This window comes from Ochotona princeps, chromosome X (genome assembly GCF_030435755.1).
Source record: "Ochotona princeps isolate mOchPri1 chromosome X, mOchPri1.hap1, whole genome shotgun sequence".
In the NCBI taxonomy this organism is placed as follows: Eukaryota; Metazoa; Chordata; class Mammalia; order Lagomorpha; family Ochotonidae; genus Ochotona; species Ochotona princeps.
In genome coordinates, this window is record NC_080865.1 from 42,064,878 (window position 1) to 42,091,575 (window position 26,698).

Consider the following 26,698-nt stretch of genomic DNA (forward strand, 5'->3'; position numbering starts at 1 on the left):
GCGCACTGGCCCGTTGCGGCTCACTTGGGGAGTGAATCATCAGATGGAAGATCTTCCTCTCTGTCTCTCCTCCTCTCTGTATATCCTGCTTTCCAATAACAATAAAATCTTAAAAAAAAAAATAACATGCTACTGAATGACTAATGTGTCGCTGAAGAAAAAAAAATCAAGAACCTTCTTGAAGAAAATGATGCTACTGTATGACCTATGAGTCATTAAAGAATTTAATGGAAAAAAAACTGGTTTTGTAGAATTAAAATAAAAACAAAAAAATCATAAGTTACGCTCACCTTTGTTAGACAGATGTGTCTGCTGTAGGAAACAGATAGCTGGGTTTTTTTTTTTTTAATCCACTCTACTAATCTATGACATTTGATTAATGGTAAAGCCATTTACATTCAGGGTTAATATGAATGGGTGGTAATTTAGTCCTGTCATTTTAGCAATGGGTTGTTCATTGATTTCGTCTTCTGTTGTCATTTCACTGGGATGTTCTTCACATTTGCCTTTGGTTTTGTCAGGTGCTATTCCTTTTCTGTCAAGAGAACATCTTGAAGTATCATTTGTAGGGCAGGTTTGGAAGAGGTAATTCTTTTAACTTTACTGTGGACGAATTTTATTTCATTTTCAAAGACAAAGGAAAGCTTTGCTGGGTAAGTTTTCCTGGGCTGACGATTTTTTTCATTTAGAATCTGGAACATGTTGCTCCATTCTCTTCTTGCCTGTAGAGTTTCCTGTGAGAGATCTCCTGTGAGCTTAATTGGCATTCCTTTATATGTCACTTGATTTTTTTCACGTGCACATTTAAGGATCTTTTCCTTATGTTTAACTGAAGAGAGCTTGATGATCATGTATTGTGAAGATCGCTTTTAATCAAGCCTGTTGGGAGTTTTGTGCCCCTCCTGGATGTTGTTTTCCAATTCTTTTCCAAATTAGGGAAGTTTTCCTTTATTACTTCATTGAATAATTTTTAAGCCCAACCTCTCTTTCTGTGCCTTCTGGAACTCCCATAACTCTTATATTTAGCCTTTTAATGGTGTCTCTTAATTCTTAAATATTTTCTTTAGCTTGACCCAGCTCTGCTTCCAGCTTTCTGACTATTTCCCCATTGTGACTAGAAATATCTTACAATCCTGAGAATCTCTCTTCTGCCTCATTCATTTTCTTATTGAGACTTTCCACTGAATTTTTAATTTGCTGTATTGCATACTTCATTTTCAATAATTCTGCTTGATTTTGTTTCAGTGTTGCTATTTCCTATGTGACATGTTCCTTAAACTCCTTGAACTCCTGTATGTGTTTCTCGTTGTTGATCAGAAGCTTTATAATGAGTTTTCTGAATTCTGTGTCCCCCATTTTCTCGATGTATTCCTCAGTTAACTCTGAGGTTTGCAAAGGCTTTTTGTTCCTTTGCAGGGGTGTCTGTCTCTTCTGCTCTTGGTCATTGTATTTCTGGCAGATTCTTCTCCTTAGGGCAGGTTTCTAAGTTGTGTCACCCACAAGTCTACAATTTGATTTTGCATGTTGCAATTGGTACATGGCTCTTTGTTTGTAGTCACTTGTGCCACTCCCTCCGTCAAGTTCCAGGTCTGGGCTCTTACGGTAGACTTCCACCATGGTCTCCATAGCCCCATCTCCTGGTTCACACGCTCCACTTCCTGTGATACCATGCTGAGGTGCTGCATGGTTGTCTATACAACCTTTCTCCCACTTCTGGTTTGAGCAGTTCCCACAATTAGGGAGACATCAGGTGTCCTAAATAACTAGGTTGATAGTGGTGCTGATCTTGCCAGAACCTGCTGGCTGTTTGCTCCCAGCTCAGTGCATGTGCAGCTCACTGTTGTACCTCCAGTTTTTGCCACACTGTACAAAATGACACCTTATGTGCCACTGGTAGAGTTCCTGATCTGCTGGCCATTAGGTCTGGGGGCTGCCAAGACCTATTTTGGGTGGAACCTATAAGGTGCCACATCGGTGCAACGCACTGAACCAGAAATGAGTTTGCTCCCAGCTTAGTGTGTTCACAGTCCTGTCTCACACCCTTTGCCTCCCTACACAACATGGCTACTGATGCAGCTGTTTGGGAGTCTGGGCTGTGAAATCCACCCTGTTCCTGCACCACATGTTTAGGATCTGCTGCTCTGTCTCTGCTCCTGGTCAAATCAAACAAGTCAGCATGACTGACAGTTCTTTGCCTGAGTTCACTTCCTGAGCACCTGGTGAATTCTTGCTCCCACCTGGCTACTGGTGGAGCTCTGGCTGCCGGTGGAGCTCAGATGGCTGCATGCTGAGTGCCACTGAGGTATCTCATCACTACAATACCACACCATTGTCTCTGCTGCTTTCCCATGTCCATCAGTCTCCAGGTGCCCCTCTGCCGTTAGCCTGTCCTCTCCTATTTCCTGGAATGTGCCCTCTCTGCTTCACCCTGACTAATGATTCACTCTCTGTTTGAACATATCCATAACCTATTCCGCCATCATGATTCTCCCCTATGGTGTACTTTCTTTAAAAACTATCTATGTATTTGTTTGTTTGTTTAATTTAGAGTTAAGGAGAGGAAGAAGTAGAGGGATATCTTCCATCTATGGGTTCTCTCCCTAGATGGTAGAAGTAGCCAATGATAGGCCAGGTGGAAGCCAGGAGCTTGGAGCTCCATTCAGGTCTTCAGCATGGGTGACAGGAGCCAAAGCACTTGTTTCATTTCTGCACCTTGTTTCAGGACATTAGTAGGAAACAGGATCAGAAGTAAAACAGCTGAGATTCAAGCCAGTGCTAAATGGGATGCTGATGTTGCAGGCAGCAACTTTATCCACTGTATCATAATATGTGCTCCTACAATATGCTTTTAGCTTCTTAGTCTGCTTTCAAGTAGTATTCCATTAGTTTATAGCATTGTCCTTCAATTTTTCCCTTATTATCACATTTCAGTTTTGCATGCTTTCAATCCCCTTGATACATTGTCCTTGTTTGTATTTTAAACAATTATATTCTTTAATTTTTAAAATAATTCACTTAAAATATATCACTATATATTCAGTATGTCCACTATATATTAGCACAAATAATATAATGAAAATTAATTGTTTTCTAAGACAAAAAGAAATTTCATGAGGGAAAATGCTATATTATATGCTATTATACACTTCTGCTTGTTTCTTTAATACCTAGGTTAGAAGGTATCAGATGACTTTTCATTTGCTTTTAAATTCAAATGTGTTCTGATGTGTTATTTTTATTAAAGTATTTGAAGAAAATGCAAGTTCACATAGATGTGTAATTGGGAAAAGGGAGGGCTATTTCAATAACTATTTCAGATAGTTATGAGTATTATTCTTGGATATCATGCTAAATCTTTACAAATTATAATTTCTTAAAGACCAATGAATGAGAAGCTAGTGTTGTGGTGTAGGGAAAAGCTGCCACCCACAATACTGGCATCCTGTATGGGCACCAGTTGGTGTTATGACTACTCCACCTCTAATCTAGTTCAGTGTTAATATCCTGGGAAAAGCAGCAGAAGCTATTTGAAGTGCTTGGGCCCCTGTCACCACATCAAAGAAGAAGTTCTTTGTCTCTTGGCTTGGGTCTAGTCCAGCCCCAACCATTGCTGCCATCTGGAGAACGAACTAGTAGTTAGTAGCTCCGCTCTCTGTCTCCCTTCTGTCTCCTCACTCTCATCTCTCTCTGTCACTCTTTCAAATGAATAAATCTTTTTAAAAAAGATGAATGAACTTTCATATACTTTTCCATTAAAATTCATTGGTCATCTTATGGTTTTTACTTTGATTTACTTTTAAAAATTTATTTATTTTATTTATGATACAGGTCCATAGGCTCTGGGATTTCCCTTCCTGTCTTCCCAAATCTCCTCCCCCCCAGCGATTTCCCCTATATTATTACAATAATATAGTCCTTCATAACCAGTCATAAGTTTATCATTTTGCTATTTAAATGTATCCTGGCATTGTAGGTATGGACAATGAAAAATATACTTATTCATTTGCTAATTTATCTTATAGACAGAGTCAGAGAAAGATCTTGCATCTACTGATTCACTCCCCAAAATGCTTGCAACAGCCAGGCCTGGTTTAGACCAAAGTTGGGAGCTGAGAATTCAACCTGAGTTTCCCACATGGGTGGTAGGCAACCAAGCAGTTAAGCTATCAACCGTTGCTTCCCAAGTTGTATATTAGCAAGAAATTGAAATCAGGAGTAGATCCAAAAACAGACACTACACTGTAGGATGCAGACAACTTTGTCAGTGTCTTAATTACTATGCCAGATGTCCAACCCAGTTACTTGATACTTTGAATTAATATCTAATTTAGCTTATATTTTGGAAGATACTGATTCACTAAGTTATACAAATATCCTAAATGTCACCACATTTTATGTGGCATTTTAAAAATCACTGGGACAAGTTTGGGAGACTGTCAGGTTCACAAGGCAAGTGAAATTTTTCCAAAATTTTAATTTTCATTCGAAACAATTAATATTGGCAATACATGCTGTTAATTGTTTACCATGAAGTAAAAGGTTTATTTCCAAGCCCAAATATCCAAGGATTTAATTATGATTTGTCCATTCTTTCAAGCAGAGCTATGTTCTATAAAAGAAAATGTGGCTAGTTACGTTCATAATTTAATCCCAGATGTGCTTTCCTAAAGACAACCAGCACACTACAGTTTTTAGCTGAAGAACTTTAAGTATACCTCCTATTCCATCAGAATATTATACCCAATGTCAAAATTTAATGAAACTACATTTTCAATGTTTCATCAAGGACATTCTAAAGTGAGATTAAATACTTTGTGTATTTTGTTTTGCTTTGCTTTTTGTTTGTCTGATCTGTTTTGGGGGGGGTTATTATGAATGCATGACTGTAGAAATACGGTAGCTGCTGGCATAATTTGATATTCCTGCATTTGTTTCTTCAGTAATGCCAACCAGTTTTGCTTACCATTTCTTTTGTGCCACTGCTCAAATATTAAAAGGCTGCTCCAGCATATACTCTGAGATTCAAACAAGTGATTCAGTACTGTGAATATCTTAGCATCACTTGTGTTGCCAACTATTCACACACAAAAAAACTACTTTGTGCAGATACTACATAACTACAAGCAAAACAACAAATTTGGTCATATTTGTAGATTTGTCTATGAGAGCACAATTCTGCAAACGTGAAGTAACTAAGACTTCATGTTTATAGCTAAATGTTTAGGTAAAAAAGTTACTATATCATTGTGAAAAGGCAATACCATGAGTTATTGGGCTAGCTTTTCATTGAGTAGGCAGTGAGTGATGTTAACTGTCCAAGGCTTTATTAGTCTCTAAGCTGTCATGTGCAGACCTCCAGCCAGTGCAGTATACTAACTTACCCCTTCAGTGGCTTTCTCACTTCAAGTTTGAAAAGCAGTAATAAACAATGTTTGGTTTTCAATGAGCTCATCATGTCTGCACTTAAAATATTCAATTTCTTTTCCTCTATGAATGAAGTCTGAAAGAGATGGTGCAACTTAAATGATGAATTCACTTGAAACTATTTGGAAATGTTCTGTTATATAAGACACTATCAGGTAAAACAGTAACATATATAAAAATGAGTTTAATTATATTTTCGTTTCTTGTTTATATTTTTATTCAGTTTCTTAGAAGTAAATCCCTTCTCTGTGAGTTAGAACCCTCACTGATACTTGAGTTTCATCTTTTTTGGCTTCTATAAACATAGATGTTGCACCCCTGGTTTAAGTAAACAAGGGCTTCTTATCTCCCTGTGTTAAAGCCAACAATCCACATTCTTATTGTATTTCTGTCTAGGTGGCAATGAAACTCTTCGATTTCAAAATAATGACTTATTAAGCAGTAAAATCACAAAGATTAAAGACAGCCTTTCTGTGCTCCACTTGTTCAGAGTCAGGAAGTCTGAGTACTTAAGGATGCCAGGACTTAAGAAATAAATGAGAAGTTAAAGGAAAGGAATCGAGAGGAAGGCCCACAGCCATGCCAGCAAGGGGTCTTGTAAGAAGAGCACATGCTGTATGGGCTCCATCAGGGTATAGATAGGCTAGGCAACTACTCACATCGGCCAAGGAATGCAGTACACTGGCTTGACTGTAACAGCTCTGAGTAGCTCTACATCACAGCCCTTAAACCTCCAGTTGGGCTGTACTACTTTTTGGCCAGAGTAAAGTTGTTCTCCACCACCTGGCTGACATGGTGCCTTGTGCCAGCTTGACACTGCAGCAACACCATGCCTGTTGTTTCCAACATAGCTATAAATTGTCTTTAAAGTAAAATTAATAGATGGGGGACCTGTCGCAATGGCTCGGTGACCAGGTCCTTACCTTGCAGGTGCCAGGATCCTGTGTGAGCGCTGGTCCCAGCTGTACCATTTCCCATCTGGCTCCCTGTTTGAGTCTAAGGAAAGCAGTGGAGAGCCCAGGGCATTAGGACCCTGCACCCATGTGGGAGCCCCTTCCTGGCTCCTAGCTTCAGATTGGCTCAACTCTGGCTATTGGGTCCATTTGGGAAGTGACCCATTGGGTGGAAGATCTTTTTTTCTCATTCTCTCTGTAAATCTGCCTTTCCAATAAACATAAATAAATCTTTTTTTTAAAAAAAAAGAAAGTTAAAGAATGAAGAAGAAAATATCTTATGTATTTGCTCTTCCCAGTATATTCAATCCTTTGTGCAGATAAAGTATCTGTTTGGTACAAGTTGCATTCTGACTTTAAAAAAAAAAAAAAAAAAACCCTGGGCCCAGCCGCGTGGCCTAGCAGCTAAAATCCTCGCCTTGAACGCCCTGGGATCCCATATGGGCGCCGGTTCTAATCCCGGCAGCTCCACTTCCCATCCAGCTCCCTGCTTGTGGCCTGGGAAAGCAGGAGAGGACGACCCAAAGCTTTGGACCCTGCACCCACATGGGAGACCTGGAAGAGGTTCCAGGTTCCCGGCATCGGATCGGCGCGCACCGGCCCGTTGCGCTCACTTGGGGAGTGAAACATCGGATGGAAGATCTTCCTCTCTGTCTCTCCTCCTCTCTGTATATCCAGCTTTCCAATAATAATAAAATCTTTAAAAAAAAAACCCTCTATTCATTTTCTTACAATGAAGATCTATTAGCAACAAATTGTTTCAGCTTTTGTTTGTCTGAAAAGTCTTCATTTTGTCTTAATAGTTTATATTCTACAAATACTTTATAAAGGTTTTGATTACTGTAATGATTTTATATATAAAGTACATTAATACAACATTCATAGCAAGATGTACTGATGAAATTATAGCTAATAACATTTTCATGTCCTTATTTCTTAATGTTTGGATCTTTGAGCTCCTTTAAAAGATATTCTAATTGGATATAGAATTATATGTAGATTAATAATTTTTTGTTCAGCACTTTATAAATGTCATCTCACTGTCTTCTTGCTTGCATATTTCCTCGTAAGAGTCTATGATCAACCTTTATCTGCGTTCCTGTGCATCAATTATTGTATCTTTTTCTTTGTAATTAATTTTCAGAAGCCTGATTATAACATGCTTTTGTGTTATGTTCTTTGTGTCTATCTTGTTTGGGGTTCACTGAGCTTCCAGGGTTTGTAGGTTCATGGTTGATTTTTTGACAGAAAATTTAGAAATATTTTAGCGATTATTTCTTTTATTCCTGATTTTCTTCTCTACCTCCAGTACTGCAGCTAAACCTGGCTTAACCAGTTCTATCAGCCCTTAGGTTACTGTGACCTTTTCTGTTTGTTCCCATCTTTCATTTTCTCTGTGATTCATTCTCAGCAGTTTCTATTGCTTTGTGTCCATATTCATTGATCTTGTCTTCTGTGCTGTAATTGCTGTGAATGCCATTCCGCGAAATTTTCATTTCAAATTTTATATTTTCATGTCTAGAAATTCTGTTTCCCTCCTCATTGAAGTATTATTTATATCCATGAGCATATACAATATAATTATAATAACTGGCTTATCCTCCTTAGTTAATTCCATCACCTTCTCATTTGGATGTCTATCCCTAATGACTAATTCTTCTCCAGATTATAAATCACTTTTTTTGCTCCTTTCTCTATATTTCTAGGGTTATTATTATTATTTTTTGGACGTCAGATGTGAATTTACATTGTTGAGTGCTGAATTTTCTGTATTGGGTCAGCAAGAGTATACTTTTTTCTGGAAGGTATTTAAGTTGCTAAGTATCACTTTGCTGCTTTCAAAGCTGATTTTTAAGCTCATTTAGAGTAGATCCTAAGTAGACTTTCCTCTAAGGCTGGTTTATCTCAGTTTGAAGACTACTGCTCTAAAGTCTCTACTGATACTCAGAGTGTGTATTTAGTACAGTCTTGCCACTTGGGCCAGGTTGTGGATTCCAGGGATAGTTCATCTTATAACCACTTGGTGATTATTTTCTTTACAATTTACTGTTCTGTCCTTATTAAATTTTACTTTAAACATGTTCAAATGGATATTCATGAAAAGACTGAAATGGGCTTCTACAGCCTTTTTCGCTCAGTTCCATCTCCAAGCTTCTAACCACCCTGGCCTTTATGAACTCCAAACTCTGTATTTTTCCAGATATTGCTGGATTTCCACTTCTTACACCATAGTTCAAGGATTACTTCTAGTCAGAAAGTCTGCTGTCCCAGGTCACAAGCAGGGAGCTGGATGGGAAGCTGAGCTGCCTGGATTAGAACCAGTGCCCATATGGGATCCCGGTACGTGCAAAGAAAGGACTTTAGCTGCTAGACTACCGCACCAGGCCAAAGGCTATGGATTTTTATGTGTTGCTTTTATTTTTTTCACATTTTACATCTTATTATTATTATTATTATCATTTTATGATACAGTGTCATAGGCTCCTGGTATTTCCATTATCCTCTCCCCAATAACCCCCCTCCCCCTACCTAGTTTGTCTGTACCATTACAAAAGTATAGTTCTTAATACACAATCATATGTTCATCATCGCAGACATGGACAGTGGCAGAGTTCAGAATCCTATTGTCAAGATACAGTAAACAGTTTCATTGTAAGTTCATCTTTGTCTGGAAGTAGAGATGCATACTACATCATATCCTCACATCTGGATATGTTAATCTCCATTTAACAGTTACTGTACATCCCGTTAAATGAAAAGTCACAGTACAAAATCAACAATAGGAAGAAAAATAGATATTTACAATGCCATGAAGTTAAATAACATGTTACTAGATGTGACAGACTCCACTACACAGCTACTATACATCCCCTTAAATGAAAAGACACAAATCAACAACAGGAAGAAAAAAGGAATTAACAACACCAAGAAGTTAAATAACATGCTACTGAATGACTAATGTGTTGCTGAAGAAATGAAAATCAAGAACCTTCATGAAGAAAATGATGCTATTGTATGATTTATGAGTCACTGAAGAATTTAATCACAAGAAAGTGTTTTTGAAGAGATGAAACTAACAAAAACAAAAAAATCAAAATCCATGAGATATAGTTTCCGCTGACTTTTGTTAGACAGATGTGTCTCCTGTAGGCAATAAATAGATGGGTTTTGTTTTTGTTTTTTAATCCAGTCTACTAATCTATGATATTTGATTGAGATTAAGCCATTTACATTCAGAGTTTAACACGTATGGATGGTACTTTGGTCCTGTCATTTTAGGAATGGGTTGTTCATTGGTTTAATCTTCTGTTGTCATTTTACTGGGATGTTCTTCACATTTGCCTTTGATTTTGTCAGGTGCTATTCCTCTTCTCTGTGAAGAGAACATCTTGAAGTATCATTTGTAGGGCAGGTTTGGAAGAGGCAAATTCTTTTAGCTTTTCTTTACTATGGAAGAATTTTATTTCATTTTCAAAGACAAAAGAAAGCTTTGCTGGATATGTTATCCTGGGCCGACAATTCTTTTCTTTTAGAATCTGGAATATGTCACTCCATTCTCTTCTTGCCTGTGGAGTTTCCTGTGAGAGATCTCCTGTGAGCTTAATTGGCATTCCTTTATATGTCAACTGATTTTTTTCATGTGCACATTTAAGGATCTTTTCCTTATGTTTAACTGAAGAGAGCTTGATGATCATGTATTGTGAAGATCGCTTTTGATCAAGCCTGTTGGGAGTTCTGTGCCCCTCCTGGATGTTGTTTCCCAATTCTTTCTCTAGATGAGGGAAATTTTCCCTTATTATTTCATTAACTATATTTGTAAAACCAGTTTCTCTTTCTGCACCTTCTGGGACTCCCTTAACTCTTATATTAGGCATTTTAATAGTGTCTTTCAGTTCTTGAATACTTTTTTTGGCCTGACCCAGCTCTGCTTCCAGCTTTCTGACTATTTCCCCATTGTGACTAGAAATATCTTCCAATTCTGAGATTCCTTTTTCTGCTTGCTTCATTCTATTTTGGAGACTCTCCACTGTACTTTTAATTTGCTCTACTGTGTTCTTAATTTCTGATATACCAGCCTTGATTTGCTTTCTTGCTGCTATTTCCTGTTTAACATATTCCTTAAATTCTTTGAACTCTTGTATGTGCTTCCCGTTGTTGATCAGAAGCTTTAAATGAGTTTTCTGAATTCTGTGTCCCCCGTTTTCATGAGGTCTTCCTCAGTTAACTTTGAGGTTGGCATAGGGTTTTGCTTCTTTACAGGGGAGTTTTCACTAATATTCATAGTACCTATGTGTCTTCTGCTCTTGATCATTGTACTTCTGGTTAGCAGAGACTTCTCCTTGGGGCAGGTTTCTAAGCTGTGTCACCCACCGGTCTACAGTTCAATTTTACTTATTGCTGTTGGTACCCAGCTCTTTACTTGCAGCCAATTGTGCCACTCCCCCCGGCAAGTTCCAGGTCTGGGTTCTTATGTCAGATTTCCACCATGGTCTCCATAGCCCCAACTCCTGGCTCACCACTCTCCACCTCCTGTGATATTGTTGCTGAAGTTACACTGTTGTCTCTGCAGCCTTTCTCCCACTTCCGGTTGGAGCAGGTCCCAGGATTAGAGAGACACCAGGTGTCCTTATATAGCCAGGTTGTTGGTGGTGCTGATCTTGCACGAACCTGTTGGACGTTAGGTCTGGTGCCACACAGACCCATACAATGCCACAGTCGGTATTATTTTCCTGTGGGACCAGTGCAATCCATGGAAGTCAGTGAGTTCTTTGGGAGCTCAGCACATGCGCAGTTCACTATTGTCCCCTGCACTCCTAAAACTTTTGCCATGCTGTACAAAGTGGCACCTGATGTGCCACTACTAGAGTTTTTGATGTGCTAGCCATCAAGTCTGAGTGGAACCTGTAGAATGCAGCGTTGATGCAGTTCACTGAGTCAGAAATGAGTTCACTCCTGGCTCGGCGTATGCTCAGTCCTTTCCTTGCCTTTGCCTCCTTACACAAAATGGCACCCAGTTCAGCTCTAGGGGGCTGACTGGGCTGGGAAATCCACTCTGTTCTCGCACTGTCCGTCTGGTCAAATCAAACGGACCAGCAGGATGGACAGTTCTTTGTCTGGGTTCACCTCCCAAGCTCCCAGTGAAAGTCCCTTCCCACCTGGTTGCTGGTGGAGTTCCGGCTGCTGGTGGAGTTCCAATTGCTGTTAGCTGAATGCCACAGGATTATCAGTCACTGCAACACCACACCGTTGTGTCCGCTGCTTTCCAGTGTCTGTCAGTCTCCAGGTACCCCTCTCTCCTATTCTGTCCTCTCCTATTTCCTAGAAATGTCCTCTCTGCTTCATCCTGATTAAATGTTTCTCCGTCCGTTTAAATGTGTTTTCACCCTATTCTGCCATCTTGATTCTCTTCCCCTATGTTATTACAATAGAATAGTCCTTCAGCAACAGTCACAAGTCCAACATTCTGCTATTTAAGTGTATCATGTCATTGTAGGTATAGACAGTCTTTCCCATATATATCAAGCCCTTAAACCCACACTCACAATGGGCTATTTAAATAAAAATGAAGATTTCTGTTGAATGTTAAGCCTTAAAACATTTTAAATTGATGGTGACATAAGGGGAACATTTTGAACATGCATCATAAGAAAAAACAGCCTTTATTTCCTACCTTTTGTAAGTAAATGCAGCTTTTTAGATAGCATCAAGGCAAAGCAGGCAAACTGCATCTTTCCAATGGCCCTGGGGTCTTTTCCACAGTCCACTTGGTGCAAAGCGATTCTCCTGTTTGCCAGCATGAGTTCTATGAACTCCAAGAAGGGGCCATATTTTTCCCAACACTGCACACAAAAATTGAGTGTATCATGAGCCATTCACTGTTTCCCATGAGAATAATATCCTTGAGCAACTGATTAACATATGAGGAAGTCAGCTCCAGCAGACCCTGTGTAGACCAAGGCTACAGCCACTTTGCTTATGTGGCCACCTTGTCCACTCACCTCACGACCCACCGCCTCAATGGGGATAATGGGCACATCATGCTTGTTTTCATGACAGTCATGAATGGTAAATATCTTGGGTTTTCCAACCTGGTTTTGGCACTTATCTCCTTTGAACAAGCCAGTTAATGTCTGGGTTTCAGTTTTGGCACCATAGGCATAAATATGAATGCCTTCATTATGCCTCAAGAAGACCCACAAGAAGCAGTCGGCATCTATGTGGCTATAGGGTGACATCTCATGAATTTTGAGTAGTAATTCTTCTGCTTTAAGATCATTAAAGCTCTTCACTTCAAATCCTAGATCTGAAAGTCTGTGAATAAGACTGTCCAAGTCTGCATTGGTGCACCATCTTTCTGGCAGCAGTAAGTGCCAGAAGAACCTATCATGACTGAAGATAAAAGTGATTCTTCTCCGCTTGTCCATTTTGTACTCTTCTATCAGGGCAAGCACTTTCCTTTTATACAAGGCATCTGTTTCCATCATGTTCTGCTTCCCACCTGCAAGCCGAACCCCATGGAGTCCCAAAGCCAAGCTCATCACAGACCAGCACGGGGTCATACGCTGGGTTCAGTTTCATTCCCTGATACCCAAGGCACACTGATTCCACCCTGGCCAAGTGGCTTCCCTTTCATACCATCTTTGAAAAAAAGTTTTTCATACCGTTTTTCCTTCAAGTTCCAGATATCGTTTGTATTGTATACAAGATATGGTAAATCGTGTTTCTATTCCATTCTGCCTATATTTTTATTAACTGGTGTGATTAAACCACTTACTGTAATGATTGATGTTAAGGCATAGGTGTGCTATTTTATTGTTTACTCCATCTATTTTATTTGCCTGTCTTCTTACTGGGTTGCCTGGACATTTTTCAAAATTTCCATTTTTTAATCTACAGTATTTTTTTTGTTTGTATACCAGTTTGTATAAGCTTTTCAGTTCTTGCTTCAGTTAATAAATTATATATAGGTAACTTACCAAAATCTACTAGTGTCAACATTTCCTAAACTTTACCATCTTTTATGTTCTTTTACCCTCTAACCTTTATATCTTTAAATTTTTCTTCTACATACATTGAGAACCACAATGGTCAGTGTTATAGCTTTGTTTCTGCCACCATTCATAATTTAGAAGACTCAAGAGGAGAAAAAAGTCTATTGTATATACTCTTATTTTTATTCTTCTTCCTTCTTTCCTTTTATGATTGATCTGCTGACAAATTCTCTTTGTTTTACCTCATCAAAACATTTACTAATTTTCCTTTCACTCCTAAAGGAACTTTTCAGTAAGAATTCCAAGTTGGCAGTCTTCTCTTTCTGCACTTAAAGTCTCTTCCTTCTGGCCTCCATGGTTTCAAATGAGCAACACAGTGTCATTCAAATTATTTTTTTTTAATTATTTATTATTTAACTTCATTAATTACATTGTATTATGTGACACAGTTACATAGATACTTGGGTTCTCCCCACCCCTCCCCAAACCCTCCCACCATGGTGGATTCCTCCACTTTGTTGCATAACCACAGCTCAAGTTCAGCTGAGATTCCCCCATTGCAAGCGTATACCAAACATAGAGTCCAACATCTTATTGTCCAGTCAAGTTCAACGGCTTCTTAGGTATACCCTCTCTGGTCTGAAGACAGAGCTAGCAGAGTATCATCCCAGTCAATTGAAAGCTCCAACATACCATCAGCAAAAATTTACATCACTATGGAATTAATTGACATAGTAATGAGTAACCAATATGTTAAAGATAAATGCGAGTTCCCAGCCACCTTCTGTGACCACCTCACCTATACTTAAATTTTAGTTTATACACAACATATAACATTCAAAACATAACATGTTACACATAACATCATATCATCTTAAATTAAGGCAAACATGTGGTATTTAACCTTTTGGGATTGGCTCATTTCCCTTAGCATTATGGTTTCCAGTTTGGCCCATTTGGCCACAAAGAACTGCATTTTGTTTTTTTTAATAGCTGAGTAGTATTCCATGGAGTAGATGAACCATAGCTTTCTTATCCAATCCTCTGTTGATGGGCATTTTGGTTGCTTCCATGTTTTTGCAATTACTGATTGTGCTGCTATGAACATAGGAGTGCATGTTGATTTCTCATAAAACAATTGTTCTGGATATATTCCTAGGAGTGCTATTGCTGGATCATATGGTATGTTGAATTTGAGTTGTTTGAATATTCTCCATACTGATTTCCATAGAGGCTGTACCAGCCTGCAGCCCCACCAGCAGTGGAGTAGGGATCCCTTTTCCCCGCAACCTCGCCAACAAGTGTTGTTGGTGCTTTTATTCATGTGGGCCAGTCTTACTGGCGTTAGGTGGTACCTCATTGATGTTTTAATTTGGATTTCCCTTATTGCCAGGGAACTTGAGCATTTTTTCATATGTTTATTTGCCATTTGGGTTTGTTCCTTTGTGAAGTGTTTGCCCATTTCCCGTGCCCATTTCTTGAGTGGCTTGTTTGTTTTGACATTTTGGTTGTTTTGTAGCTCTTTGTATATTCTGGAGATCAGCCCTCTATCACCTATGTTGTGTGTGAAGATCTTCTCCCATTCTGTGGGTTGCCTTTTTACTTTGTTGATTGTTTCTCTAGCTGTACAGAAGCTTCTTAGTTTGATGAGGTCCCAATTGTTTATTTTGGTCTCGATTTCTACTGCATTTGGAGTCTTTTTTAGGAAGTGAGGGCCTACCCCTAAGTGTTCCAGTGTGTTTCCAACATTTTCTTCCAAAAGTTTGAAGGTTTCTGGATGTAGGTTTAGATCTGTTATCCATTTAGATCTGATCTTAGTGTATGGTGAGAGATGTGGATCTATTTTTTTGTTTCTGCAGGCTATTAACCAGTTGTCCCAACAGCATTTATTGAACAGACCTTCCCATTTGCCTGGATTGTCGTTTGTCTTTTTGTCAAAGATTATTTGGCTGTATCTGTGTGGGTTTCTTTCTGGTGTTTCTATTCTGCTCCATTGATCTTCCTCTCTATCTTTGTGCCAGTACCACACTGTTTTGATAACCACTGCCCTATAGTATGTCCAGAGGTCCGGAACTGTGATTCCCCCTGCTAACTTCCTGTTCTTCAGGATGGTTCTAGCTATCCGTGGTTTTTTGTGCTTCCAGATGAACCTTTGGATCATTGTTTCCAGTTCCATGAAGAATGTTTTGGGCAATTTGATTGGGATTGCGTTGAATGTATATATTGCTTTTGGCAGTATAGACATTTTAATGATATTGATTTTACCTATCCAGGAGCATGGGATGTTACTCCATCTTTTGAGGTCTTGTTCAATTTCTTTTTTAAGTAGTTTGTAGTTTTCTTCAAATAAGTCTCCTACATTTTTGGTTAGATTTATTCACAGATATTTCATACTTTTCTCTGTTATTTTGAATGGTATCTTGCTGGTTAAGTCTTTTTCCATCTTGGGGCTGTTCGCATACACTATGGCTGTTGATTTTTGTTCATTAATTTTGTACCCTGCCACTCTACCAAACTCTCGTACAAGTTCTAGCAGTCTCTGTATTGAGTCTCTTGGCTCTTCTACATAAAGAATCATATCATCTGCATATAGTGAGAGTTTGACTTCTTCATTTCCCATTTGGATTCCTCTGACTTCTTTTTCTTGTCTTATGGCCTCAGCGAGTACCTCTAGGACTATGTTGAATAGTAGTGGAGAAAGTGGACATCCCTGTCTTGTTCCAGATCTCAGTGGGAAGGGTTCCAGCTTTTCTCCATTCAGTATGATGCTGGCGTTGGGTTTTTCATATATGGCTTTAATTATGTTGTGGATTTTTCCATCTATGCCTACCTTGGTTAGGGTTTTTAGTAGGAAGTGATGTTGGATTTTGTCGAAAGTTTTTTCTGCATCTATTGATACTATCATGTGATTCTTGTTTTTCAGTTTTTGGATGTGGTGTATCACATTTATGGATTTCCGAATGTTGAACCATCCCTGCATTCCAGGGATGAATCCTACTTGATCTGGATGAACGATCTGTCTGATGTGTTTTTGAATTCTGTTGGCTAGGATTTTGTTGAGAATCTTAGCATCAATGTTCATCAGGGAGATAGGTCTGTAGTTTTCCTTCTCTGTTAGTTCTCTGTCTGGTTTTGGGATTAAGGTAATGTTGGCTTCATAGAATGAGTTTGGAAGGGTTGCCTCTTTTTCTATTGTTTTGAAGAGTTTGTAGAGGATTGGGGTCAGTTCTGTTCGGAATGTTTTGTAGAATTCTGGAGTGAAGCCGTCTGGGCCTGGGCTTTTCTTTGTTGTGAGGTCTTTAATCACTGATTCAATCTCTACTTCAGTTATGGGTTTGTTCAGGTCATTTGTTGCCTCTGGGCTAAGTTTTGGCAGGTGGTAGAAGTCTAAGAACTTTTCCATTTCTTGGTGATCTTCTGATTTGTTGGAGTACAGTGCTTTGTAGTAATTTCTAATTATGGCCTTAATGGATGCGGTGTCTGTTGTTATGTTGCCTTTTTCATCTTTGATGCTGTTAATTCTTGCCTTCTCTTGTTTTTTCAGTCGGGCCAGTGGGGTGTCTATCTTGTTTATCTTCTCAAAAAACCAGCTTTTTGATTCATTGATTTTGTGTATGGTTTTTTTATTTCTATCTGGTTGATTTCCTCCCTTGTTTTGATGATTTCTTGTTTCCTATTGTGTGTGGGGCTCTTCTGCTGTTGTTTTTCCAATTCCTGGAGGTGTGTGTTTAGTTCCTGTATTTGGCGCCTCTCTTGGGCCTTGACATGAGCTCCAATTGCAATGAGTTTACCCCGTAGCACTGCTTTGGCAGTGTCCCACAAATTTTGGAATGTTGTGTCAGAGTTTTCATTGGTTTCCATAAATTTTTTGATCTCATCTTTAATTTCTTCTCTGATCCATTGTTCGTTTAATAGCGTATTGTTCAGCCTCCAAGAGTTTCTGTATTTCCTGGGGCATTTTGAATTGCTGATTTCCAGCTTCATTCCGTGGTGGTCTGAGAGGGCACATGGTAGGATTCCTATCTTTTTGAAGTTATTTAGGTTTGCTTTGTGTCCTATCATGTGGTCGATCCTGGAGAAGGTGCCATGCACTGCTGAAAAAAAATGTATAATCTGTGGCCTTAGGGTAAAAAATTCTATAAATGTCAACCAAGTCCAGTTGTTCTATTGTTTGTATGAACTCTGTTGTTTCTTTGTTGAGTTTTTGTTTTGTTGATCTGTCTATTGTTGTTAGTGGGGTGTTAAGATCACCCACTATTATTGTGTGCATATCTATGTCTCCCCTTAAGTCCGTGAGTAATTGCTTCACGTAGCTAGGTGCATTTGAATTTGGTGCATATATGTTCACAATGGTAATTACTTCCTGATGGATCAGTCCCTTCACCAATATATAATGTCCTTCCCTGTCCTTTTTGATGTGTGTCAGATTGAAGTCCACATCATCTGAAATTAAGACAGCTACCTCAGCCTTTTTTTCTCGTCCATTGGCATGAAATATATGTTTCCAACCTTTCACTTTCAGCTTCTTCGAATCTCTTCTGGTTAGATGTGTCTCTTGTAGGCAACAGATAGTTGGGTGCTGTTTGATAATCCATTCTGTTAATCTATGCCTTTTGATTGGTGAGTTCAGGCCATTTGTGTTAAGAGTTAAAATTGAGAGGTTGTGATTTTGCCCTGCCATACTTGTTTTTGTGGGTGTTGATATCTGTGTAATTGCCCTTCCTTGTGTGGACTTTAGTGGGGAGATCTTCCTGTTTGCCATCTTTGCTTATGATTCACCTCCTTTTTTTCTGGATTTAGTGCATTTCTAAGGAGATTTTGTAGAGCTGGTTTTGTGCTGGCATATTCTTCTAATTTCTCTTTGCTGTGAAAGTATTTGATTTCGTTCTCAAATACGAATGAGATCTTTGCTGGGTACAATATTCTTGGTTGACAGTTGTTCTGATTCAGGATTTGGAAGATCTTTGTCCATTCTCTTCTTGCTTGTAAAGTCTCTTCAGAGAAGTCAGCAGTGATCCTGATTGGTTTTCCCCAGTATGTGATCTTTTCTCTGCTTCGTACTTGTCTTAGGATTCTTTCTTTGTCTTCGTTGGAGTGGAACTTGAGCACCATATGTCTGGGTGAAGATCGCTTTGGGTCATATCTGCTGGGAGTCCTCTGACCGTCCTGGATTTGGGCGGGGTTCATGTTCCAAGTGTTTTGAAAGTTTTCCTGTATAATTTCGTCGAGCACCATTTGCATTCCTGACTCTTTTTCCGCTCCTTCAGGAAGGCCAATAATCCTAATATTTGATTTTCTGAGGTTGTCTTTCATTTCTTGTATGGTCTTATTGGCTTTGTTCAGACTTGTCTCCAGCTGTTTCATAAACTGGGTATGTTCGTTTTGTGTGTCTTCCGTTTCAGAGATCCTCTCTTCTGCTGTATTTGTTCTGTTGGTTAGGCTCTCAATTTTGTGCTCTAAGTCAAGGATTTTACTTTTCATTTGCTGTATTTCTGAGGCTATGTGGTTCTTGAATTCCTTGAAGTCCTCCCAATTCTTCTCATTGTCTCTGACATATTTTAACATTATTTTTTTGAACTCCTTGTCTGGTAGATCTTCTATGTCTTCATCTCGCATCTCCGAAATAGACATTGGCTTTTGATCCTTTATTGGTAGGGTGTTGGCACTCTCATCTGGATCATTACCTTTTCTGGTATTTCTTCCCATTGTGTTAGTGTTTCTTTTTTGAGAGACCTAGGCACCAGTGTGCTGAGGGGTCTCCAAGCACTATCCTGTAGAGATCGGAGTCTGCAGGCGTGGAGTAGCAGGGTGTGGGAATTTTCAAGGCACTTTTGGTGCGTCTCCAGAACACTGGACCTCAGGGCGCCACTTCCAGGGCCCAGTGGATTCAAAGCGCACTCTCAGCTCGTCCCCTACAGGTATGCTACGACAGGGCGTGGGGGAGTGAAGGCACTCTCTGTGCGCGCCCCCTGTGCGTGGGATCACAGGGCTCGGAGGATTCTAGGTGCTTTCTCGGTGTGTCCCCAGTGCCAGGGACTGCAGGGCGTGGAGGTTCCAGGTGCTCTCTGGGAACGCCTCCTGCACGCGGGTCCGCAGTGCTCTCCTGGTTCGTCTCCCAAGCACGGGACTATAGGGCGTGGGGTGTTCCAGGTGCTCTCTGGAAGCGCCTCCTGCGCAGGCCCGCCCACCCCAGCGCTTGCAGGGGACGGACCGCCCCAGCGCTAGCACGGGACTGCCCAGCCCAGAGGCGTGCTTGGGTTCCTGTGGGATAGCACCGCCCAGCTGAGCGCCAGACTGCAAAGGCACAGGGGAGTATTCAGTGTGCCTTTTGCCTTTCTCCCAGACACAGTTTTGGCAGTTTCAAGGCACTCGCACGGTGTCTCTAGACGCTGGAGTCTGGGGGGGGGAGGGGCGGGGAGACGAGCACCAATTGTGTTCAGGCTCTGTGCATGCCCCTGGGGGGCCAACTCCCGAAGCCTCCAACCCACCACTGTCCCCACCCAACTCACTCAAACCTCAGGTTCTTGCAGTCTGCCTCTTCCTCTGGTGGGAACCCTAGCCGCGGGTGCGTCTCCCAGCTACTGCGTCCGTTGCTGGTCCCAGCAGGTGCAGGCGGCTGGAACCTGGAGGCTGCGGCTGGAACCTGGAGGCTGCAGCTGGTGCAGGTCCCGGTGGGGCTTGGCGACCAGGGTGGGCGGATGCCGGCGCTTCCCGATGACTCAGGGTCCTGGCGTCCGCAGCCGGCGTAGGTCCTGGCGGGTCCTGGTGACCAGGGTGAGCAGATGCCAGCGGGTCCCAATCACCGCCTGTCCTCACGGCCACAGCGTCTGCGGGTCAGTATGTGGGTCGGTCTGCAGGTCTGTCTGCGGCTTTCAGCGTCTGCACTCAAAGGTGACTCAGCAGGTCAGGAGCGGAAAGTCGTCTTCCCTGCCCTTTGTTTTGTTTTTCCCTGGTTGCTCTTCCGAGTTGTGTGGATTTTTTTGGTTCCACACTGTCCAGGGAACTTCACGTTCTTCTCCCTGTAGTTCTATGCTGCTCCACTTACGCTTTTGTCGCGTTCTAGCCCTCTCTGTCTGTGAGCTCTCTCACAGTCTTCCTCCTATGTCGGCCATCTTGCGGGTCTGGATAAATACAAATCTTAAAATGTGTCAGGTCCAACACAATGACTCCATCCTCCCCTTGCATACGCCGGAATCCCATATAGATGCTGATTTGTTTCCATCTGCTGCACGTTCCATGCTGCTCCCTACAAATGCAGAGGAGGACAACCCAAGGCCTTGGAACCCTGCACCCACGTGGGAGACCGTCATTCAAATTATTAGCCCTATGTGAGCAATGTACTGTTTTTCTCTTAGTGCTTTCTTCATCTTTATTTTCCAGACACTTGATTATTACATATCTTGAAGTTAACTTCTTTGGGCTTTTCATACTTAGGGTTCGTTCAGCTTCCTGAACCTGTAGGATTGTATTTTTCAGTAAACTTAAGAAAGTTTCAGGCATTTCTTTGAATATTGGTTCAATGCCACCTTCTTTCATTCTCTTTCTAGAATCTGATGACATAGTTGTTCCTTTGGTTTTGTGCCAAAGGACCCAGAGTCTGTTAGGTTTTTTCCAGTTTTTTTTTTTTTCTGCTTCTCAGATTGGAATATTTCTATTGTTCAGTCTTCAACTTCACTGCTTTGTTTCTCTGTCATCTCCAGACAGTATTTAATTATTCAGTAAGGTTTTTATTTTGGTTACTGTGGCTTTTTTGGTTTGAAAATGTCCATTTGGTTCATTTTTATGTTTTCTATGTCTTTGCTGATACTTTCTCTTTTTTCATTTTTCCTAGGGTACCTTTTATTGCTGCTTAAGATATTTTGTGGTAGCTGCCTTAAAGTCCTTGTCAGATAATTGCAGCTTATGTGTTATCTTAGTGTTAACATTTGTTGATTGTCTTTCTTCATTCAAATTGAAGTTTGCTGGATTCTTGTCTTAATGAGTAAATTTTTGTTTAGACTTTCAGATTTTCAACAGTCTAGGCTCTGATCCTTGGGCTAATAAGCCTACATCTTTCTGCTTAAACCCTACTACACATCACACGAAACACAAGTAAATGTGACTCTCCCTCAGTCTGATTCCCTTCATTCAGGGGTTGAATTTCCTCTATTTCTGTTTGGTTTTGAATGTTTTCCAATATCACCAGTTTATTCAAAGGATTGGTCTGATAGATTCTTCAATCAAAATTGAAGTTAATTACATCATTACCAGAAGCCACAAGTCAAGACTAAATTTTCACTGAGTGTATGACTTTTTTCAATGTGAATAAACTTGTACGAATAAAACTTAAATTAAATATATTTATCAGGCAGACCTACTTTCAATGACAATCTGTGCAGAGAAACCATAGTAACATGTACTAGTCAAGTCAAACCAATTATTTAACAAGTCCATGCCTCAATTTCCTCAACTATAAAGATTAGTGCAAGGTTTAAATGTTTCAAATAATGTGCTTAGGACAGTGGCTGTCATATAATAAAAAGTAAATAAATAGTAGATATTTTCAGTAAATACTGGAAAAATGCCTCATATCCAGGGACTTATTTATTCTTAGTCCCTCAATACTAAGACTTTGGTACTCAGAAAGTGTTGCAGGGTATAATAGAGATCACACCAGACACAAGTGTGAGATGTTAAGAGGAGTCTTTATTGCCCAAGCTTCACAATAGCAGCTCCCACTGCACTCCAGGACCTACTGGCAGAAGTGAGGGATTTTTAAGCTCTCATCCTCCAATCAGATAGAGAGCCTTACAGGGTAAAGTTTCATGCATTCAGTTAACTAAGTGGCAGGAGCAGGGAGGGAGCTGCTGGAGCCCAAAGTTTTCCTGTAGTTAATTAACCTAAAGTGGCACAGTAGAAGGCAGGAAGGGGCAGGTGCACATAACCTCCCAAGCCATTTCCGTGCTGTCAATTAACTTGAATGGTGTGAAAATCAAGAGGGGCAGGACACGCACCAATCAGGAGGGATGGGCCTGTGCAAGGAGCCTCCTGGTTTCACAGGTTCATTGAAGTTGAATGGCCCAAGAAGAGGTAGGAAGGGCAGGGCACAGAATATCCATTTCCAAGCTGTCCCTGCTTGCAGTTAACAGCCAAGCGAATGCTAGCTATCAGTTGGCTGCACCCTATCACGAAAGTACCTAACTAATAAAAGAAATTGAACATGGTACTTCACTGAGTGCTAATTAGATTTAGCCTGACAGAACTTGCCAACACTGACAGTTCATAGGATGAAGCACTAGCCACTTGTCTAAATGAAATATTATCTTATGAGTAGAAGTGAGTATGAAAGAAAACAAATACTGGAAATTGTATATCTGAATCATAGATAAGGTTATTAGAACTTGCATTCAGTAAATTATCCTTTTATTGTAGAAAAGCTTCATATAAGTGGGATTTAATCACAGTTTAAATGAAAAGCTAACATGTATTAAAGACTATTTGAGGTATATGTGCTAAATCCTTTACATACTTTATCTCATAGATGTCTCTCAGCAACCCTGGAAGTTAGGCATAATTCCATATTTAACAATGAAAAAAAAATCTTTGGATGTAACTTCCTCACAACCAACTAGGAAAATAGTGAAACCAGAATTCAGATCTAAATCTATTATATTTCTGGACTTTCTATCTTTTTCCTAATTCCAATGACAGGACCCAGAATTTGAGTGTCAGGAATGCATGGGAGAAAATAACTTAAACATCTCCTACAGGCCTGAAAGCATGCCAACATGCATCATTACATATAGTTTTCCTTTTTTTAAATTTTTTAATTGATTACATTGCATTATGTGACACAGTTTTATAGGCACTGGGATTCCCCCCAACCACCCCCCCCATGGTGGATTCCTCCACCTTGTTGCATTACCACAGTTCAAATTCAGTTGAGATTCTTTCATTGCAAGCATCTACCAAGCATAAAGTCCAGCCTCTTATTGTCCAGATAAGTTGAACGGTTTCTTGGGGAGACCATCTCTGGTCTGAAGGTAGAGCCAGCAGAGTATCATCCCAATCAATTAAAAGCCCTGACATTACATCAGTAACAATTTATAATGTTATGGAATTAGTTGACATGGTATTGAGTAACCAACATGTTAAAAGAGAAAAAAAAAAAAAGAATGCAAGTTCTGAACCACATCCTGTGACTTCTACATTGACATTTCAATTATTAGTTTTTTATACAGCCGGGTTCTATACACCTTAAAATGGCTATAAGGTACTATTCAGCTGTCTCGTGTCTATTTTCATTTTAGTATTTAGCAGTTTATAGCGTTGAAGCATGATTTTGCTGAACCTGGCTGTTTTTCGGGTAGTTTAACTCTATAACTCTAACAAGACATATGTCAACAGTTTAGGTGAACAGTTTAAGCAGGGGTGTGCAGAGAAATCTTCAATAACCCAGTGAGGAGTAACTAATCTTTGTGTCCCACCCAGTGAGTTATAAGTGCATCCCCACTGACCGTTTCCTGTCTGGTTGTTCTCTGTCTATATATTCTAGTTTGTTTGTTTGTTTGCTTGTTTGTTTGCTCTGAGGAGTTTCTTGGAGCGATCCTGATGGTAATTAAGAGAGAGGGTGGGGACCCAAAGTTGGAAGCAGACAAGGACCTGAGAAAGCTCCTCTCCCGAGTCCCGAAGGAAGTTTACTGTTCTTCTGTTTCTGCGGACCGCTCAGTGCCCCTGGTTGTCGTTCCAATGACCTTGGATCCTGCAAGGCAGGAATTGGGCTTCTTCCATCCCATGTTGGTAGCTCCAAGTGGGGGTGGATGACCTCAGAGTTCTTGGCCTCCGAAAGCACTCCATTTCCCTGTGGTCTCCTTGGCAGTTGGGATGTAGTCCTTGGTGCTCGTACTGATAGTCCTTGGTGAGGATCTGGGAGTCTTCAGGGTTGGGATACAAGCCTCCTCCTGTCCACCTGCTCCACTCTGGGGTCCCCCCTGCTCTATGCATATGACCTCCTGTTAAGAGGTTGTCAGGATCTCTCCTGATTCCCCCCATATGCCTTTGTAGTTTTGCTATTGTCTAATGCTGATTCGAGTCTGTTGTCTATGAGTTACCAATTATGATACTAATAGGTTATACTTCCCGTCTTCCTCACACCTTCTAGGGTGATGTAAGATTTCTCTGCTCTCCCTCCCCATTTCTGAGTAGCATAGGTCCTTACAAGTATATTAGGTTTTACAATTCTTTGATGTAGATCATAAGCAATCTGACTCATATTGATTGTTGGTTCATTGGTTACTTCAAAATATCTTATAGCATGAGATACAGGCTGTTTGGGGTTGAAATAATATTACTGTTTTTCGGATTGACATCATTTCATAACAGCCACATCAATAACAACAACAACAACAACATCAACAACAAATTATAGCACCCTGAAAAAATAACGCGCCACTGAGTAACCAACACATGTGTGACAAAAAGGAAACACAGAAGTCTCTTGGGAAAAATGATGCCATCGTATACCTCATGAGCACGTGATGAATTCTACTAGACGAAAGAGATTATTTGGAAGCAATCAAGCTGAGATAAAAACATCAAAACACATGGGATACAGCCAAAAAAGCAAACAGACAATCAAAAAAACAGTATAGATTGGACTGTTGGAGTTACACTTTCCATGTTGGCTTCCTTATATGAGAGTGAATATATGGTATTTGTTCTTTTGTGATTGACTCATTTCACTGAGCATAATGGTTTCTAGTTGGGAACACCTGGTTTTAAATAGAATAATTTCATTCTTCTTAATAGCTGAATAATATGCCATGGAGTAGATGTACCACAGTTTCTTTAACCACTCTTCCTTGGCCACACATCTGGTTTGTTTCCATGTCTTTGTTATTGTAGATTGTGCTGCTGCAAATATAGGATTACAGATCCCCTTCTCACATGCAGATTTCACTCCTTTTGGGTATATTCCTACGAGCGGGATAGCTGGGTCATATGGCAGGTTTATTTGCAATTTTCCAAGCACTCTCCATACTGATTTCCACAGTGGTTGTACTAGCCTACACTCCCACCAGCAGTGAAGGAAGGAAAACATAGGAAACTATTAAAGGAAAACATAGGAAACACACTCCAAGATATAGGAACAGGGAAAGACTTCTTAGAAAAGATGCCTAAAGCAAAGGCAGTCACATCCAAAATGAACACATGGGACTACATCAAACTAAAAAGCTCTGTACAGCAAAGAAACAATTAACAAAGTGAAGATGCAACCAACAGAATGGGGGAAAATTTTTGCATACTACTCAAGTGATAGGGGACTGATATCCAGGATTTACAAAGAGCTTCAGAAACCCAGGGACAGCAAAAGAAACAACCCTGTAACAAAATGGGCAAAAGAAATGAACAGACATTTCTCAAAAGAACAGGTTCAAATGGCTAACAGACATATGAAAAGATGCTCAGGCTCCCTACCCATCAGAGAGATACAAATGAAAACCATTTTGAGGTACCACCTAACTCCAGTGAGACTGGCCTACATTCAGAACTCGAATAGCAACACCTGCTGGCGTGGATGTGGGGAGAAAGGCACCCTCCTTCACATTTAGTTTTCAAAACATAACTTTATTCAATCCTCAAAAGAAGCCTCTGAGAAAGAAGTGAATTCACATTTGTTGAGCATCTGCTATATAGCTAATGTTTCAGTAGGGCTGATTGAAATTATGTCACCTGGTCTTCAAACAGCCCTATGAAACCCATATTACTCTGACAAGTTAGAAGATAGTGAGCGGGGGCCCAGAGTGGTAGCCTAGCAGCTAAAGTCCTCACCTTGCACACGCTGGGATCCCATATGGGTACCAGTTCTAATCCTGGCAGCCCAGCTTCCCATCCAGCTGCCTGTTTGTGGCCCGAGAAAGCAGTCGAGGACAGCCCAAAGCCTTGGGGCTCTGCACCCATGTGAGAGTTCTGGAGGAAGCTCGGGACTCCTGGCTTCATTTTCGGCTCAGCTCTGGCCATTGCAGTCACTTGGGGAGTGAATCATCGGATGGAAGATCTTCCTCTCTATCTCTCCTCCTCTCTGTCTCTCCTCCTCTCTGTAATATCTGACTTTATAATAAAAATAAAATAAATCTTTTTAAAAAACAGAAAAGAAAAAAACCTGGCAGGGCACTCCCAGGGGAAAAAAAAGAAGAAGATACTGAACAGACCCGACATGGTAGCCTAGAGGCTAAAGTCCTTGCCTTGAACATGCCAGAATCCCATATGGGCACCTGTTAGTATCCCAGCTGCTCCAGTTCCCTTCCAGCTTTTTGCTTGTGACCTGGAAAAGCAATAGAGGATGGCCCA

At 40.4% G+C, this 26,698-nt stretch overlaps 1 protein-coding gene and 1 pseudogene across 1 annotated transcript in view; one reads left to right on the forward strand and one right to left on the reverse strand.

The window, feature by feature from the left end:
- HDAC8 (histone deacetylase 8) overlaps positions 1 to 26,698 on the forward strand; it is a 297,540-nt gene that overhangs the window by 141,059 nt on the left and 129,783 nt on the right. The gene's annotated exons all lie outside the window — the stretch shown is intronic.
- Positions 12,038 to 12,874, reverse strand: LOC101520279 (caspase-6-like; annotated as a pseudogene).